Source organism: Homalodisca vitripennis, chromosome 4 (genome assembly GCF_021130785.1).
Source record: "Homalodisca vitripennis isolate AUS2020 chromosome 4, UT_GWSS_2.1, whole genome shotgun sequence".
NCBI classification, from domain to species: domain Eukaryota; kingdom Metazoa; phylum Arthropoda; class Insecta; order Hemiptera; family Cicadellidae; genus Homalodisca; species Homalodisca vitripennis.
The window spans coordinates 18,014,911-18,033,890 of record NC_060210.1 but is presented as its reverse complement, the minus strand read 5'-3'; the positions used below and the strand labels follow the sequence as shown (position 1 = coordinate 18,033,890).

General features: G+C 32.7%; 1 protein-coding gene across 1 annotated transcript in view; it reads left to right on the top strand.

Moving 5' to 3' along the window:
• LOC124360957 (protein dissatisfaction-like) overlaps positions 1-18,980 on the top strand; it is a 67,696-nt gene that overhangs the window by 21,195 nt on the left and 27,521 nt on the right.

Here is an 18,980-nt window from a genome sequence, read left to right as displayed (position 1 = left end):
CCTCTTAATTTTCGTAAGTTGGTCCGATGGGTAAACCCTGACCTTAAACCGCCCTCTGAATTTAAAATATGGCGAATCTACCTTAATAAAATCTACGCCAAGTTTGGTACAAAAACAGTTAAGAATAGACCTAATATTAAAGCGAACCTTAAAGCAATACGTATTATATGAAGACGGGAAGAGTTGAGGAGATGTCATAAATTCATAATAACATTTTCCCTGCATTCGTGGCGTTCATAAATGTTTCTACAAAAACTTAAAATGACTACCTGTTTCATTTACCGCATTCAATGGGAGTAAGCAAATCTCCTTAGCGTTTCTTTCATTCTATGTTTCTTAGTTATGTTTAAAAACTGTGTCTTCAACAAAAAGTGCTCGAAATCGTATGAGATGTAAGCGTTACCTTATAATTTATTCGGTATATTGTTCATCTAGAATGTAGTTTACCCAAAAATAAATGGGTGAAATATGGAATTCCGAACGGCAATAACTTTCAAGTGTGTAAGTTCAGCACTGCGTACAGTGGTTTTATCTATAATTTTGAATACTCCTGTATGAGCAAACAAATTTACAGTAAAAATGTTTAAATTCTTATATTCTGAAGAAAGCCCGAACGACACCAACACGATCGTAAAATCTTTCCGCAATTCGTTGTTGCCCACTTGATCATGTTCTGTTACAAAGCACGGGAGCAATATTGTCAATATTTACTGTGGGACCCGGCAACAGCTGTCAAAAAGCAATAACAATAAATATCCGTGGAGGCAGTGAATATCGCGGTACAGAGGTTATACAGCTATAACCGACACAGATGCTTTATGGTCGAACTCACAATACCGAACCAATCAGTTGCTCCCTGGGAGTTCACACAGTTCGCATTTCAACCGCGGCGCGGCGCGGCGGGGCTCGGTTAAAGAAACCAATAGAAAGCAGTTGGTTACTGAAGTACCTCTGTGAAAATTAATATTTCTTGTTGGTGTCGATGATTTTTATATCGCGTGATTTTAATTTTAACTCTAGCCCTTGACTACATTCCTATTATCTATATAACATAACATTCATTCTCAATATCGTGGATTCACCACTTTATAGGCTAATTAATAAGAGACTGTTAATAAATACTCTGCAGGAATATAATGCATAGACACTTTATCATATCCACTTAATTTGGTGCAAACTGGGTTTCGTTTTAGTTTTTATTCCAGAACAAATATTATTGTTCATATTTAAAAAGGATTGTATCTATATAGAATATACAACTTCAGTGAGTTACGTGTTTGCGAATAAGTTATGATTATGGATATTTTATTTTTTAATGCATATATTTGAAGAAAACTGAAAACTGCCTGTATTAAGATAAAATTTAATTAAAGAAATCAAATCAGCTTACATATAAAATATTTGTAATTTCTTAAATAATATTTAATTAAAAAATATAAACTTTCGTAAGCCACAAATCTCGTAAATAAAAAAGGTGTCGCTCCGTGAAGCTATAAGTCTTGTACATACTGTGAAACGTTCACATTTTTATCTTTAACCATTTTTATTTGGGCCTGATTACAAAATTGTCTGAATTTCCTTCATGTAACGCTTGTAATTTCACATGGTCAGCAAAAAGTGTTCTAATTTGTCTGTATTCAGGGAATTTCGATTAAAAAGCTATGAATTAATGACTTAAAAAGATTTCCCAAACTCAAAATTGATTAAATTATCTTAAATCTCGCACTGTACGGGTTACATGTTCCTTATATGTTGAAATTCATAGAACGCGTCTTGATTTACACAAAATACATGAGTTTGGCATCTGGTAAAATGAAACCAATAAAGGAAAAATAATAAAAATGGGTAAATATATTGGTTTTTATTTATTAAATATGATAGCATAATACTTACTTATTTTTTACTACAGTCAGTCCACCGTACCTTTTTCGAACAAATCGTAGGCTACCCCAAAAAATTTACTTCAAAACAATAATTCAATTCATTCCAACCGAACATTTCAAACTGTGTGATTTATCTGTCTCGTCAGTCATGCCAACCTAACGAGAAGAACTAACGAGCCACGTCACTAACGACTGCCACAACTAACGACATTAGGATGTTAACACCTCTGACAGTTCTTACTTCATCATCATCACTACCAACAAAATCCCATTGGAAACAAAACCTTTTACAGCGCAAATGCTGCTAAAGTAAATGTTTTAAATTAGAGGTTTTAGAAAGTAGAGTATCTGTTAATTACATCGTAGGACTCTGAAGTACTGATTATGCATCTTGTAATCAGGCCTACAACTGATTAAAAGAACTTGGTTTTATTTATACAAAACATAAATTTCTTTTACGTAATATTTTATTTTAAAACTCACATTGTCTAAAAGTGTAATAAAAAGTAAACTTCCTTTAGTCATCGTTACATTTCCAATCGTTATAAATTTAATTTCCTCAATACATAACATATTTACATATCACAAAAAAACGTATATTTCAGTTTGATATGTATATTGTGTCGTAATTGGTATTACTATTTATTGACTCATTTCACACAAAGCCATTTGTACTCCGAACTCTTTCACAACAAATTTACATTTCAGTTGTTAGAATGTCTATTACACTTTAGTCTATTGGATGATTTCATGGTCCCCCAGGAGAATTCACTTCTGGCTAGCTTATACCTTCCAGTTGAACCTACCACTCGGCACATCACAAACCGATGTGTCACTTAAATCTGAGCAACATTGTGGATTTCCAGGCGCGATACACCACTAACCACAAATATCGAGATTCTGGAGTGCAAGGGTAGTTCGATAGGTCTGGTCTACTGCGGGAGATGATTGTTGGAGTTGGTGGGGTTTGTTCCCTAAGAGTCAAAGGTTAAACATCAGGATGTGCCACCCCTACCTGCTTCATATGGAGAGGCTGTTTCAGTGCTGGCTTCACCTTCTTCCGAGGGAAAATTACTTAATGACTGAAATAAGTGCCTTAAATTCTTCCTCAAGGATTTCGACAGGAGGTAACCCATACCCCCAACCTTACCCATCCCGAATATCCAGTCACTCCGGAAGCAGTGCAGGTCCTTATAGGACTACTTGCTGTTTTCTAAAATTCTTATCGTAAGAGAAAAAAAATGTTATGGAATTTCAAGTAGAAGTTATATGCATTTAAGAAAAAACTATTTCTATACAAAAACTCGAACAATATAAACTGTTCTGACTGGTAGAAACATAATATAAAGGATTCTACAAATCCTTTTAGTATCAGTTATATAGCAGTAGACTGTTAGGGAGGAGAACAGACGTTTGTAATTATTTAAGTGTTACAATCACTAGGGAAGGAGGAATGTAACGTGCGTAAGCAATAGTAACACAAACGATACATCTTCCACTTGTGTTCTCTCCCGCCATCGAATACACAAGCCTGTACCTTGTAAAAACGTCAGGAACAAAAGTGAGGTAATGGTCAGATCAAGGCGCGTGTACACAGGTTGTACTTGTGTAGCCTCTTCTGACCCGTGTTCCTGGACCACTGTTCCGGAGACCGAGACCGCTGTTCTGTGTCCAGACCGCAGCCCGACACCGGTGTTCTCTCGGGCGGTCTGTGGCTACGTGTTCGATCCATTACGCCAATCAGTTCCTCGTACAAACACTACACGAACTTTATCGACAGTTAGAGACTTTTACAGTGAAGTTTTTATATTTTGATGTTTTTCATAACACTTGAACTTTATTAGTTTACACGAGTATTGTATTGGTCGTACATTATTAAAAAAAAACGAGTACATACATAGTATTTAAATGCATTTCAGTTAAATAATATTTCGCATGATATTTTTTTTACCTCAAACTTCACATGTAACAATATGATGGAATCTACCCATAAGTGGTAAAATAGAACAAATTTTCAACGCTACACGTTATTTATATCATTAAACAAATAATAATCATTAATAATAATAATAAATAATACTTTTTTTTGTGTGGACTTTAAGATTCAGGGTGTATTCGTTACCCATCCTGATTGAATTGTTTTAAATTCTTGTTTAATCCTATTTAACTAATTACCTTGTTGTTATAATTTTCTGTAAAGTGGTAAACACGTTGGAAATTTACACATATATTTTATATATATATATATATATATATATATATATATATATATATATATATATATATATATATATATTTATTTATTTATTTAAATGAATGTTTGACTCTATGTACTTTATAGACTCAGAAACTATTCGATAGACCATTATGAAAATTTGTTTGCATATGTATTTTTTTACGGAGTAGGTTTATATGCTATGCCCAGCCCATTGACGTAACTCGCCACTAGGCGGCGCTGCAAAAGATAAAAGTCTCAAAGCGCCTGCACATTATAAGCTGCAATTAAGAGATCGTTACGTATATTAAATAAACAAACACTATTTGAAGGCGCTACGTTAAGATGTATGTCTTTAAAATAAATTTCTGGTTGAACTTAAAGCTTGAGTGTTAGATCACTTTATAATAAAGTAGATGTATGTGTACAATACAATTTTTAAAGATTTTCTTGATCGTGCCAATAAGGTAAATTCTAAATCGGTGTTAGAAATATAATTGCTCATACACGGGCAAAGCTTACGAAAACGGCGTGAAGCCGCGGGAAACAGCTAGTAAACAAATACAAATAAACAAATTCCGAGCCAGTAAAGAAGTGGGGGGTAAGGTTCTCCCATTCGGGTAGAACGACATGGGAGATCTTTTCATTAGTTGCTAACCTGAATATAATCAGCCTTTTTGTAAGCGGATAAAAGGCTTGCTGACACCTCCCCCCGTGTTTGATACTACGTGACGGAAGGGTCAAACACCCCCCTCACCCCTCACAGTCACCCACCACACCCACGCTATCAACCCCCGATCGCTGACTGATGCAATCAGTACATTCAATATTAGCTCGCGAACTACCCGTCTCGGAACTCTCTAACTTCCTTATATTCCGATAAAAAGGGTTGCTTCCGTCGGAAAATTGAAAAGTTTTATTGTCTTTAATCCTTGGAGCGAAGTTTGCCTTCAACTTTGACTGATGAAGCGAAGAGAGCTTTATTCACAAATTTATCAACGGTTGTGCTTGCCTTGGATAAAATTAAACTTGAGCTGTGTTTCGCATCACCATTCTAAGTTCTAATTAATAAGGGATTTGAACTTTTCCATAAATGAAACAAGAGCTTTTGCTTAATTTGCAGTTTTTTTAGAAGTTTTTAGTAGCATTCAGCTATTTTAAATGCCACTTTCACCTCAAACATGTTTTTAGTCAAATACGCAGTGGCAAAATATAGGTCAACCCTTTTTTCCTTCCATTGTAATTTACCCTCTCCGTACTACCAGGTACATAAGTATCTTGACAAAGTTAGGTTACCTTAGGCAGCCTCTGTGATATATTTCATTTTTTATCAGGATTTAGGTTTTGATCAGACAAGAACTTTTATGGGGATACAGTTTACTTCTTTTCTTATTGTGGAAATTTATTTAAATCAGCGTGAAATCATTTATATTTACAAAATCATAATAATTTAAATTAAAAAGTTCTAAATATATATATATATATATATATATATATATATATATATATATATATATATATAGTAAAGACTATTTAAAAAGATTTTTAAAAGCCATAAGCTATATTTTATGACCAATTTCGTCACAAGGAATCTAACCAGTTTTTAAATTTGATTTCACAGAAAATTACAATTTAACATTTTTCTCTCGAACGAGGAATTTTATATTGATAGACGAGTTTTTTGAACTTTCCCTAGCCTACAATAAGCTTTGGATATTTAATAAAAATGTTTACATCACTGTTTGAGAATGTTTTGATTTGGCAACGAAAACGTAATTTTGAAAAACTTTAAAATGTTTAAGAAAATTAATAAAAGAATTAAGAGCGGACTAAACATGCTAAACTCCAGTAACATCGGCCTAATGGCATATTTAGTCTTTTGGTATTATTTGCATTCCTACATATGTACACAGTCTTCAACGTTGTTTCGTGACCCCGAACCTTTTATCGGCTGGTTTGAAAACACAAAAACTTACAAAATGGCATTTTTAAGCAGATAGAATATTTACTGTGTCGTAAACTTTGCGTACGTTTGCAGTAAAACAAAATAAACTAGTATTCTCCAATCTTGAATATTTTGTTTTTCTAGGTTTTTAACTAAATACGTAGAAGTAATTGGCACAAAAATAATGAGTGTGCCATTTTACTAGATTCAATCTAATAAATGGGAAATTTTTATACTCCACTAGCTGTTTCCCGCGGCTTCGCACGCTTGTCATAAGTTTACCTAGAAGAAAATCTGTCAAAAGTGTATTGTACATGTACATGCACTTTATTATAACACTCAAGCTTTAGTTCAACCAGATTTTTATCTTAAAGACAAATATACATCATAACTTAGCGCCTTCAAATAGTATTTGGCTATTTAATACACGTAACTGTCTCGTAATTGCAGTTTATAATGTGCAGGCGCTTGGAAAACTTTAATCTTTTGCAGCGCCACCTGGTGGCGAGTTACATCGATGGACATAGCATATAAACCTTCTCCGTGGAAAAGTACGTATTTTATTTACATACAAATTTTTATAATGATCGGTCACATAGTTTACGATTCTATAAAGGACATACATACAAATATGCATATATATAATTTCAATAAACATTGAAACACAAAAAGTACTTGCTCCGCCGGGACTCGAACCCGGATCTCTCACTTGCAGAGTGAATGTGCTACCATTACACCACAGAGCTCTTGCTTTTCACGATTCAATTATTTTGTATTTGGCCGTATCTGTCACATATGCGTTTAAATAAACAAACGAATTAGTTTATTTACTTTTGTTTGTATTATGTTCTTTTTACAATTTATGCGCCTGAAGACGGTTTTACCGAAATATAGTGCCAATTTTATTTATTTTTTTTAATTGTTTGTACAGTCATTTACTAAAAGTAATATATAGATTATGGACTACGCATTTGCAGTTTTGTTTCTTTCAAGTTTAACTAAGGATGATGGAATTCTAGCCTGAAACGTGTTAAAGCTTGAGCTACCGTGTATTTTCCGTAATAGGATAGAATACTATAGTTATTACGTTTACGTTTATTGTACTGTTTCAACTTTCAAGGGAATAAATACATCTCCATTTCTAAAAGATATTGCACATTTCACTCTCAGTCCTTACTTTCAGACTGGACGTTTGAACTGCAAGGTTAGTTTATCATTACAAATACCGAGGGAAGCTCGAGAAATTAAATAGCGTTTAAGAAAAACAACAAAAAGAACAGTGACGGTGAGTTGCCCGCCATTAGAGCTAATGTCATTAACCACGCCATTGATTAATGGACCGCCCAAATCTGCTTCCACAAAAGAAACTGAAAACTCAAGAAACCCTTTAGTTCTTATATTCTTTATAATCTTCCGTCTTAAGCCTTCTTTAAATCGCTTCAACACTTTTTAACGCTAAACTCTTTCTTTTACAAAACGCTGCAACTCAACCGTTGGGGAACTTCGCATTCCTTAGACTTCCTTTCTTTTCTTGTCTCTAAGCTCTCTCGTGCTGGAGGATAAAACAATGAAATGTTTTTTTTATATTTTCAAAAATAACGTCGACAGTGGTATGGAAATACTGATGTTCTCGAATAGTGCTTTTGTTTTAAAATAAATGGCGTTAAAAGAGCATTAAGAGAAGTTAGCTACAGGAATATTATCCCAAAAAAGCTATAGGGCCTATTGACAATAGAAGTTAATAATAATAATTAACAATACAATATATAAGTACGTACACGAAAATACTTAATTGAAAAATCAGTATTAAGCTGAGATAAATTGACTGTTTCTGTTACAGCACGAGAAAATACAAATATAATACAATACATAATAATAATTATAAAACTTAAAAAAAACTCTGTTACTACCTCAAGTTTAAAAATAATATTTAGTTTATTTACGAATGAATTAAAATTATTATTAAATATATCCAATTCATTTTTAGTACATGTTTAACAACCTAATACCATTACAAAATGAAAAGTTATAAAACTGCACTGTATGACAACGTTGTGTAAAAAACCAAGGGCCTCAGATTACATGTAGAAACACCTTTCCAACTAAAAAAGAGCTATCAACTAAGTTATATAAAATTTTATAAATGTATAAAATAATAAATCGGTCCCTTCTTGTTAACGTTTCAAAAGAAAAAATACTTCTTATAACAGTGTTTGACAGGTTTTGTTCATGAGAAACACTAAATCTTTTAACCTTGAAATCTTGTTTTGAATTAGCTCCTACTGTTTTGAATTAGAAGCAATGCTATGTACTGTAATGAAAAATGGCTCCAAATTATTGCACAATATTCCAGCCTACTTCTCACGAATGCATTATATAGTTTAATGATAGAATCAATTGAATGGAAAAACGAGTTTTTAATTACAAAACCAAACATTCTATGGCATCCATTTATGATAAAATTAAGGCGATTGTCAAATTTCGTACTATTCAAATTTAAATCGTAGATTGCATTAGTTTTATATACAGGGTGTACATAAAGTCCTGCACGGGTATAATAATTTTCTGAACGATAACAGATAAAAGAAACAAGATTTGGTACATCAATACTACACCTAAAAATCTACTTTTTGAAGGAACTATCAGTTTTCTGTAATATCATGGGGACGTCCCGCAAGGAGTCCAGAAGGAAATCTTAAGTAGGAGCATAGGTCATATGGACATCATTTTTAAAGGGCTTATCAGAGTTTTAATGCCGCAAACCGCACTCAAAAGATTCATCCAGTACAAAATGGCGGCTGTTCAAAGTGTTACTTGGTTACATTTTATTAGTAGCCCATAACCCCCAGTAAAGCAAAACTGCAACCAAACGAATACTGCAGCTAACTACTACATTATGCTTGTCAGTTGTACAGAAGTTGAATTATGACATTCGTTATCCTCAAGGGTTACAAATTTGGGTCCTAATATATTGATAACGGGGGAAACCTGATAACAGTTAACAATTATCTCTTATCTTGGGTACGCAGTTAGGACTTTCGCTAATAAGCCAGTCTATTCAAGTTAGGCTATTCTAGTTTTTTGTTTTAGTAGTTCGGTCCATTAGTATTTTAAGTGCGTGCGCTTTAGTACAAAAAAAAGAGTTTGTCGTATTGCTTGTAGTTCTTCAACTACACTATGTCGCTTGACGAACGTGAACGTATAACACTTCTTATGATGGTTGGGGAAATAACAGACGATCACACGAGGAAGCATGCCATTTATTTAATGACTACTTTCACGAGAGGCAGCCAATTTCTAGAACAACTATAGGGAGAACTGTTCAACACTTTATGAAAACAGGAAGTGTTTTCCGATCGTCATAGTTCGCTGAGATTTCTAATTGTTACTGTTATCAGTTTTTCCCCGTTATCAATATATTAGGACCAAAATTTGTAACCCTTGAGGATAACTAATGTCATAAGTCACATCTGTACAACTGACAAGCATAATGTAGTAGTTAGCTGCAGTATTCGTTTGGTTGCAGTTTTTGCTTTACTGGGGTTATGGCTACTAATAAAATGTAACCAAGTAACATCTTTGAACAGCCGCCATTTTGTACTGGATCAATCTTTTTGAGTGCGGTTTGCGGCATTAAACTCTGCTAGATAAGCCCTTTAAAATGATGTCCATATTGACCTATGCTCCTATTTAAGATTTCCTTCTGACTCCTTGCGGGACGTCCCCATGATATTACAGAAAACTGATAGTTCCTTCAAAAAAGTAGATTTTTAGGTGTAGTATTGATGTACCAAATCTTGTTTCTTTATCTGTTATCGTTCAGAAAATATTATACCCGTGCAGGACTTTATGTACAACCCTGTATATATATATATATATATATATATATATACAAGGTGATTCATGAAGTTCTCCCCCCACTTCTACAGCACATTGTACTAGTAAAAATAAGGAAAAAATGTTATATAAACATAGGTCCGAAAACGCTTCGTTAGCGAGTTTACAGCTAGCGAAAGATTTCGCCTGAATTCCTGGGTAAAGAGTAAAATAAAGCCATACTGAACTTTTGGAAAGGTTAATTAAGTAAGAAATATCGTGGATTCTTATGTATTTTTACCTGATAAAGCTAATAAAATAGGTTTCAGAACTTTACCTGTAGTAGTTTTTGAGGGATTCAGGGTTAAATGCAAAATATTGGGGCACGAAAACAATGTTTTTTTAAGTTTGATGTACAATAACTTTGTTAAATTGGTAATAAATATATAAAATCAACAAAACTTAATTGTAGAAAATTTAATTCTGAGAAAATTGATATAATCAAAGTCTAAAATAAAACAGAAATAAGTACCAAAAAAATCTATTTTATTCAGTATAATACATTACTAGCTGTAAAGAAATATCGTACGGTATTTAGTTAAAATAAAACAAATACAAAATGTTTGTTTCCTTAATGATGAGATAAATTGAGAAAACAAGATTAACTGTTAAATAAATTTGTTTGTAAATAAAAATATCATGTTTTATTACGTTGTATTTTTTTTAAATAAAAATTATATCAAATGTTCGAAAATAAATGAAGCAAACATTTTCCCATTATTGTTTACTAATCATCGAAATGCAGTTTTTTGTTTGATTAATTTCTAAGTTGGTAACGCACGAATAACAGCTGATCAACAATGGTATTCTGTACTGTTACGTTAGAACTGTGTATTAGTGGTGTTTTGCAAGCTACAGCAGGAGATCGGGTTCTGTGAATCGTGTTATTAAATGCAATTTTTCTGTGAGTTAAAATTCGATTGTTTATTCAGCGAAAAAATGCCTTACTTATTTACATCAGAGGAATACGCTGTTATGGTTTTTATTTTGGGTTACTGTAATGGGTAATGCTAGAGCTGCTGTAGAAAGAATATGAACTACGTTTACCCTAATAGGAGGATTCCAGATACCAAAACAATTTCAGGAACTTTTCGTACTCTTCGGGAAACAGGATCACTACCAAGTACTAGAACCAATTTTGAACGAGCTGTCCAACTTGATGATGATATTGTTATTAATGCTGTTCATCGCAATCCAGGTGTGAAGTACCCGACGTATTTCTAGGCGGATATGAGTTTCGCAGTCAACGGTGTGAGGTCACTTAATCGAAACAAATTTTTATCCGTTTCATAAACAAAAGGTTCAACATTTACAGCTAGGGGGTGGTCCGCTTCGCTTGGAGTTTTGCAACTTTTTGAATATTAATAATCAACTCTACAAGCGTATTTTTTTTACGGATGAGGTATATTTTTTCACTCGGGATGGTGTCAATACCTTGCAACAATGAACACTCATGGGCAGAAGAAAATCCACATGAGGTAGTGGAACAGAACTTTCAACACCGATTAGCGTCAAATGTCTGGTGTGGCCTTTTGCACAATCGGCTGATTGGACCTTTCATATTACATGGACGCCTAAATGCTGAGTTATATTTGCATTTCCTTCAAGAAGAGTTGCCGCAGCTGTTAGAGAATGTTCCTTTACATCTCAGACAAAATTTGTACTTCCAGCATGAACGGAGCACCTCCCCACATTTCACGTGCCGTTTCTGCTTACTTAAATCATCAATTTCCTGGACACTGGATTGGTCGTGGAGGGCCTCACCCTTGGCCACCAAGATCACCAGATCTATCTCCATTGGATTATTGCATCTGGGGATGGATGAAAGACACTGTATACAAGACAAAAGTGAATTCTCGTGATGAATTAATTGCCCGTATTATGGATTCGGCTGTGCAGATACAGGGAAGTCCTGAAAAATTAAGAAACGCAACAAAAGCAATACACAAACGTGCTGCAAAATGTATTGATAATGATGGCCTCATTTTCGAACATCTATTATAAAAAGGTGCGTTACGGTTGGCCCAACCTGATTAATTTTGCTTAAAACTAGTAATGTATTATACTGAAAAAAATCTATTTTTTGGTACTTATTTCAGTTTTTATTTTTAGACTTTTGATTATATCAATTTTCTCAGAATTAAATTCTCTACAATTAATGTTTGTTGATTTTATATATTTATTACCAATTTAACAAAGTTATTGTACATCAAACTTAAAAAAACATTGTTTCGTGCCCCAATTTTTTGCATTTAACCCTGAATCCCTCAAAAACTACTACAGGTACAGTTCTGAAACCTATTTTATTAGCTTTATCAGGTAAAAATACATAAGAAATCCACGATATTTTCTTACTTAATTAACCTTTCCAAAAGTTCAGTATGGCTTTATTTTACTCTTTACCCAGGAATTCAGGCGAAATCTTTCGCTAAGCTGTAACTCGCTAACAAAGCGATTTCGGACCTATGTTTATATAACATTTTTTCATTATTTTTACTAGTACAATGTGCTGTAGAAGTGGGGGGAGAACTTCATGAATCACCCTATATATATATAGTATTAGAATATTGTTTCTTGGTAAAATGTCATTGTATGAAAGGCACCTGTATTTTATTTGTTTTATAAACGCTGCTTCCGCAAACTACATGGGTGACGTTCTTTGTGCAATACAAATTGTGGTGGTTTTCTTAATCCTTAATTTTCATAATTTTGATGTAATAAAAAGAATGATATTCAAAAACGGCCAGTTATTTTAAACATGTTGATCTCATAAATGTTTTAAATGTTGTGTATTTATGTAGGGTATCTTATTTCATATGCGAGATTTATGATAAAAGTAAATATATTGGTAATTTAGAATAGAGTTAAAAAATGTGGGATTTTCTTAAAATATTTTTATTTTAAACCTAAATTTTCCTTCTTGTCACATCAGAATTGTTCAAAAATACCTGTTTGACTTTTTCACTTGTTATACATCATTTTTTAGGTAATTTAGTTTTCTTTTTTTATAAAGTTAGATTATTTATTTCACATTTCCTACCCAGAAACTGTATATGGTCATTTTTGTATTTACTTTCTATAGACAAGAGTGGAATATCGGAAATGGTTTAAAATTTGAGCCTTACGAGCTAAGTATCATGATCTTGATACTTGTTTTAAAACTATTAACTTTAGTCACACTTTTAAAACCCCTCTCCTGAAATAAATCTTTGATTCTTCTAATTCTAAGACTCTCAATCAAGTCCTAGGCCCGTAAAACTTCAGCTGCAATCAGTATTTCCAATATTGGCCCAGTAAAGTGTCACCCCCCCTCACTCCCACTACACCCTTCCAAGTTAAAAAGGGTTGTCTCAGCTGAGCGAACGGAATCGGAAAATTGAAAAGTTTCGTTGTCTTTAATCTTTTAAAGGAAATTCTCCGGAGTTTAACCAGTCGAGCGCGAAAAGCTTTTCCAATTAACACTGGCGCCGGGGTTCTCGCCTACTTGAGTGTACAGAATGAAGTTGTCCGCTGAAAATAATATCTTTAGAAGAAAATACTATTATGGAGAACATCATGGTATCTTAGTAATGATCGTGCACTTATTTCACTTTGGAAAGAGTCACAAGGAGTCCCATAACAATTATGAAATAATATATCATATATTTCCCAGTATATTACGGTCCTGAAAATTTTAAACTCGTATCGTTGACTGTATCTGAGGGATAGCACTTGATAGAAAAGTTCTAGATATTCTAGTAATTCTTGAAACCTGATTGGTAGATTCATATTAATTTAACAACGATCTCTTAACTTAATATAATAAAAATAAGTTAACTTTGGCGATCGAAAGGTGAAAGGGCAGAAACACTAACGATTATCCTTTTTCACTAATTCGGAACTCTGAAATAGTTAAGTCAGTTCAGTGAAGACTCTCGCCAGTACTTCTAATTTGAATTATGAATCGAATATTCCTTAAAACTTTTACTGCCCACTACTTGGTCAAACAACAAATGGGGTTTTAGAGATATTCCATACAAATGGTATGCATATCCATATATTAGAGCTTCCCAAAGATTTACTTAAATTCAATTTTTATTCTTTTGATGTGTGAAAATGTTTTTACAGCTATGTACAATATAATGATCGTCTTTTATAAAAGTACTTAATTCTGGGAAGCTACATTTGTGAGTAATATTAAGAGCTGGCTGTAGAGAAACGGTATTGAGGTTTTTCCACAACCTAACCTAACCTAATTACCCAACCCAACCTAACCTAACCTAACAACAGTAACAATGTTAAACTTAATTTACTTTTACTCCCGTATTTTTTATCGTAGCGTAATGGAATGAGGTTAATTTTAAAAATTATTTCCCTAACCTTACGACAATGTTAAACTACATGCACTTTTAAACCCTTATTTTTATCGTGACGTAACGGGATGTGGTTAATTTTTAATTTTTTTCCATAACCTAACCTAACCTACAACAATGTTAAACTTCATGCTTCACACTGTTATTATTGATCGTGCCGTAACGGGATGTGGTTAATTTTTAATTTTTTCCAAAACCTAACCTAACCTACAACAATGTTAAACTTCATACACTTCACACTCTTATTATTGATCGTGCCGTAACGGGATGTGGTTAATTTTTATTTTTTTTCCATAACCTAACCTACAACAATGTTAAACTTCATACACTTCACACTCTTATTATTGATCGTACCGTAACGGGATGTGGTTAATTTTTATTTTTTTTTCCATAACTTAACCTACAACAATGTCAAACTTCATACACTTCACACTCTTATTATTGATCGTACCGTAACGGGATTTGGTTAATTTTTAATTTTTTTTCCATAACTTAACCTACAACAATGTCAAACTTCATACACTTCACACTCTTATTATTGATCGTGCCGTAACGGGATGTGGTTAATTTTTAATTTTTTTCCATAACCTAACCTAACCTACAACAATGTTAAACTTCATACACTTCACACTCTTATTATTGATCGTACCGTAACGGGATGTGGTTAATTTTTAATTTTTTTCCATAACCTAACCTAACCTACAACAATGTTAAACTTCATGCTTCACACTGTTATTATTGATCGTGCCGTAACGGGATGTGGTTAATTTTTAATTTTTTTCCATAACCTAACCTAACCTACAACAATGTTAAACTTCATACACTTCACACTCTTATTATTGATCGTGCCGTAACGGGATGTGGTTAATTTTTAATTTTTTTCCATAACCTAACCTAACCTACAACAATGTCAAACTTCATACACTTCACACTCTTATTATTGATCGTGCCGTAACGGGATTTGGTTAATTTTTATTTTTTTTCCATAACTTAACCTACAACAATGTCAAACTTCATACACTTCACACTCTTATTATTGATCGTACCGTAACGGGATTTTGGTTAATTTTTATTTTTTTTTCCATAACTTAACCTACAACAATGTCAAACTTCATACACTTCACACTCTTATTATTGATCGTACCGTAACGGGATTTGGTTAATTTTTATTTTTTTCCATAACTTAACCTACAACAATGTCAAACTTCATACACTTCACACTCTTATTATTGATCGTACCGTAACGGGATTTGGTTAATTTTTATTTTTTTTCCATAACTTAACCTACAACAATGTCAAACTTCATACACTTCACACTCTTATTATTGATCGTACCGTAACGGGATTTGGTTAATTTTTATTTTTTTTCCATAACTTAACCTACAACAATGTCAAACTTCATACACTTCACACTCTTATTATTGATCGTACCGTAACGGGATTTGGTTAATTTTTAATTTTTTTTCCATAACTTAACCTACAACAATGTCAAACTTCATACACTTCACACTCTTATTATTGATCGTACCGTAACGGGATTTGGTTAATTTTTATTTTTTTCCATAACTTAACCTACAACAATGTCAAACTTCATACACTTCACACTCTTATTATTGATCGTACCGTAACGGGATTTGGTTAATTTTTAATTTTTTTCCATAACTTAACCTACAACAATGTCAAACTTCATACACTTCACACTCTTATTATTGATCGTACCGTAACGGGATTTGGTTAATTTTTAATTTTTTTCCATAACTTAACCTACAACAATGTCAAACTTCATACACTTCACACTCTTATTATTGATCGTACCGTAACGGGATTTGGTTAATTTTTAATTTTTTTTCCATAACTTAACCTACAACAATGTCAAACTTCATACACTTCACACTCTTATTATTGATCGTACCGTAACGGGATTTGGTTAATTTTTATTTTTTTCCATAACTTAACCTACAACAATGTCAAACTTCATACACTTCACACTCTTATTATTGATCGTACCGTAACGGGATTTGGTTAATTTTTAATTTTTTTTCCATAACTTAACCTACAACAATGTCAAACTTCATACACTTCACACTCTTATTATTGATCGTACCGTAACGGGATTTGGTTAATTTTTAATTTTTTTCCATAACTTAACCTACAACAATGTCAAACTTCATACACTTCACACTCTTATTATTGATCGTACCGTAACGGGATTTGGTTAATTTTTAATTTTTTTCCATAACTTAACCTACAACAATGTCAAACTTCATACACTTCACACTCTTATTATTGATCGTACCGTAACGGGATTTGGTTAATTTTTAATTTTTTTCCATAACTTAACCTACAACAATGTCAAACTTCATACACTTCACACTCTTATTATTGATCGTACCGTAACGGGATGTGGTTAATTTTTTAATTTTTTTCCATAACTTAACCTACAACAATGTCAAACTTCATACACTTCACACTCTTATTATTGATCGTACCGTAACGGGATTTGGTTAATTTTTAATTTTTTTTCCATAACTTAACCTACAACAATGTCAAACTTCATACACTTCACACTCTTATTATTGATCGTACCGTAACGGGATGTTGGTTAATTTTTAATTTTTTTCCATAACCTCACCTAACCTACAACAATGTCAAACTTCATACACTTCACACTCTTATTATTGATCGTACCGTAACGGGATTTGGTTAATTTTTATTTTTTTCCATAACTTAACCTACAACAATGTCAAACTTCATACACTTCACACTCTTATTATTGATCGTACCGTAACGGGATTTGGTTAATTTTTATTTTTTTTCCATAACTTAACCTACAACAATGTCAAACTTCATACACTTCACACTCTTATTATTGATCGTACCGTAACGGGATGTGGTTAATTTTTTTTTTTAATTTTTTTTACACTCCATAACTTAACCTACAACAATGTCAAACTCCATAACTTAACCTACAACAATGTCAAACTTCATACACTTCACACTTATTATTGATCGTACCGTAACGGGATGTGGTTAATTTTTAATTTTTTTCCATAACTTAACCTACAACAATGTCAAACTTCATACACTTCACACTCTTATTATTGATCGTACCGTAACGGGATGTGGTTAATTTTTAATTTTTTTCCATAACTTAACCTACAACAATGTCAAACTTCATACACTTCACACTCTTATTATTGATCGTACCGTAAACGGGATGTGGTTAATTTTTAATTTTTTTCCATAACTTAACCTACAACAATGTCAAACTTCATACACTTCACACTCTTATTATTGATCGTACCGTAACGGGATGTGGTTAATTTTTAATTTTTTTCCATAACTTAACCTACAACAATGTCAAACTTCATACACTTCACACTCTTATTATTGATCGTACCGTAACGGGATTTGGTTAATTTTTAATTTTTTTTCCATAACTTAACCTACAACAATGTCAAACTTCATACACTTCACACTCTTATTATTGATCGTACCGTAACGGGATTTGGTTAATTTTTATTTTTTTCCATAACTTAACCTACAACAATGTCAAACTTCATACACTTCACACTCTTATTATTGATCGTACCGTAACGGGATGTGGTTAATTTTTAATTTTTTTCCATAACTTAACCTACAACAATGTCAAACTTCATACACTTCACACTCTTATTATTGATCGTACCGTAACGGGATGTGGTTAATTTTTAATTTTTTTTCCATAACTTAACCTACAACAATGTCAAACTTCATACACTTCACACTCTTATTATTGATCGTACCGTAACGGGATGTGGTTAATTTTTAATTTTTTTCCATAACTTAACCTACAACAATGTCAAACTTCATACACTTCACACTCTTATTATTGATCGTACCGTAACGGGATTTGGTTAATTTTTAATTTTTTTCCATAACTTAACCTACAACAATGTCAAACTTCATACACTTCACACTCTTATTATTGATCGTACCGTAACGGGATGTGGTTAATTTTTAATTTTTTTTTCCATAACTTAAACCTACAACAATGTCAAACTTCATACACTTCACACTCTTATTATTGATCGTACCGTAACGGGATGTGGTTAATTTTTAATTTTTTTCCATAACTTAACCTACAACAATGTCAAACTTCATACACTTCACACTCTTATTATTGATCGTACCGTAACGGGATGTGGTTAATTTTTAATTTTTTTTCCATAACTTAACCTACAACAATGTCAAACTTCATACACTTCACACTCTTATTATTGATCGTACCGTAACGGGATGTGGTTAATTTTTAATTTTTTTTCCATAACTTAACCTACAACAATGTCAAACTTCATACACTTCACACTCTTATTATTGATCGTACCGTAACGGGATTTGGTTAATTTTTAATTTTTTTCCATAACTTAACCTACAACAATGTCAAACTTCATACACTTCACACTCTTATTATTGATCGTACCGTAACGGGATGTGGTTAATTTTTAATTTTTTTTCCATAACTTAACCTACAACAATGTCAAACTTCATACACTTCACACTCTTATTATTGATCGTACCGTAACGGGATGTGGTTAATTTTTAATTTTTTTCCATAACTTAACCTACAACAATGTCAAACTTCATACACTTCACACTCTTATTATTGATCGTACCGTAACGGGATTTGGTTAATTTTTAATTTTTTTTCCATAACTTAACCTACAACA